We start from the raw sequence: 2,098 nt of genomic DNA on the forward strand, positions 1-2,098 counted from the left end.
CAGAAAATTGTGCTGGATCCAAATATGAGACCCAAAATTCAGGGGGTGATCTGCTGATTTCCAAGGGACTGAATCCTAAGTCAAGCCACTATGGGAAATGATCAGGGTGGAAGGTCCCTCTGTAGAAAAATTTTGGAGTTCCCATCCCTAATGGATAATAAGTCCTCTTTGTATCTAAAATTTACCTGTTATAATGCATCATGCTAAAAGAACAGTGCAACAAGATACTATTGGTGCCTAAGAGGAAATAATAACAAACCAAACAATCCCTATAACATAGTTCTATCAAAAACACAAAACTCAAAGGATACTGCTGATACTATCTACTCTGAATTCCTACTAGCAAATCCTAAGAGGAGGGGGAAACTATATCTACATAATGAAATATACAATAAATAAATATACATGTTGAGAAAATACACCTAAGAAATATAAAAAGAGGGCCGGAGAGATAGCACAGCGGCTTTTGCCTTGCAAGCAGTCTATCCAGGACCTAAGGTGGTTGGTTTGAATCCTGGCGTCCCATATGGTCCCCCGTGCCTGCCAGGAGCAATCTCTGAGCATAGAGCCAGGAGTAACCCCTGAGCGCCGCCAGGTGTGGCCCAAAAACCAAGTAAATAAATAAATAAAAACTGTAATCTGGAAATTATTCTCCCTTTTAAATCTTTTGAAATAGTCTGAGGGGAGAATAATTTTCAGATTACAATTTCAGATGGCAACGTGGTCTTGTGGAGTCTGAAAAAATGACTTGCAGCAGTCACGGATCAGAAAATGTCCTAGAGCTGAAGATCTCTCAAAAGCCAAAACCACTCTTTTCCATGGTGTCAAAGAGGTGTTGGGTTGTCTGGTCATGAAGCTGAACATCTGTCTCTCTCTTTTTTTTTGGCGGGGGGTTTGGGCCACACCTGGTAACGCTCAGGGGTTACTCCTGGCTATGTGCTCAGAATTTGCTCCTGGCTTGGGGGACCACATGGGACGCCGGGGAAGAATCGAACTGCGGTTGTCCTAGGTTAGCAAATGCAAGGCAAATGCCCTACCTCTTGCACCATGATCCGCTCCAGTCCCAAGCTGAACATCTCTTACTCAGCCACCTGCTGCCAAAAACTCATTAAAGTGGATGATGAATGCAAACTCTATACCTTTGGTGAGAAGCAGATGGCAACCAAAGTTGCTGCAGATGCTCTGGGAGAAGAATGGAAGGATTGTATGGCCCGTATCAGTGGCCGGAAAGATAAGCAAGATTTCCCCATGACGCAGGGGGTCTTAAGCTATGGCTGGGCCCAACTACTGCTGAGTTAGGGGCATTCCTGTTATAGGCCACGGAGGACTGGTGAAAGAAAATGCAAGTCTGTTGGTGATTGCATTGTGGATGCCAATTTGAGTGTTCTCAATTTGGTCATTGTAAAGAAAGGGGAGAAAGATATTCCTGGACTCACTGCTACTACTGTGCCTAGGTGTCTTGGACCCAAAAGAGCTAGCAGAATTCACAGATTTTTCAATCTCTCTAAAGAAGATGATGCCCACTAGCATTGTGAAGAAACCCCTAAGAAGGTAAGAAACTTAGACCAAAGCACCCAAGATTCAGCATCTTGTTGTACCTCATGTCTTGCAACATAAACATAGGCATATTGTAGGCGTATTGTTTTTAAGAAACAGCATACCAAGAAAGACAAGGAGGAGACTGCAGAGTGTGCTAAACTGTTGGCAAGAGAATAAAGGAGGCAAAAGAGAAACCCAGGAGCAGATCTCCAAGAGACAGAGGTTATCCTCTTTGAGAGCTTTTACTTCTAAATCTGAATCTAGTAAAAAAAAAAGAAAGAAAAAAGATGAGTTTTCTGAGTAATAAATAAAGCCAGACATATCTTTTATTGAAAAAAGATAGGGGCTGGAGAGATAGTACAGCGGATTTTGCCTTGCAAGCAGCCGATACAGGACCAAAGGTGGTTGGTTCGAATCCCGGTGTCCCATATGGTCCCCCGTGCCTGCCAGGAGCTATTTCTGAGCAGACAGCAGGAGTAACCCCTGAGCACTGCCGGGTGTGGCCCAAAAACCAAAACCAAAAAAAAAAAAAAAAATAGGGGCCGGAGAGATGGCATGG

The 2,098-nt window shown here is 43.6% G+C and overlaps 1 pseudogene; it reads left to right on the forward strand.

Moving 5' to 3' along the window:
* Positions 1-1,047: 1,047 nt before the first annotated feature.
* LOC126022165 (40S ribosomal protein S6-like) lies at positions 1,048-1,843 on the forward strand (annotated as a pseudogene).
* The last annotated feature ends 255 nt before the right edge of the window (positions 1,844-2,098 follow it).

The sequence above is a fragment of the Suncus etruscus genome, chromosome 11, assembly GCF_024139225.1.
Source record: "Suncus etruscus isolate mSunEtr1 chromosome 11, mSunEtr1.pri.cur, whole genome shotgun sequence".
Classification (NCBI taxonomy): Eukaryota; Metazoa; Chordata; class Mammalia; order Eulipotyphla; family Soricidae; genus Suncus; species Suncus etruscus.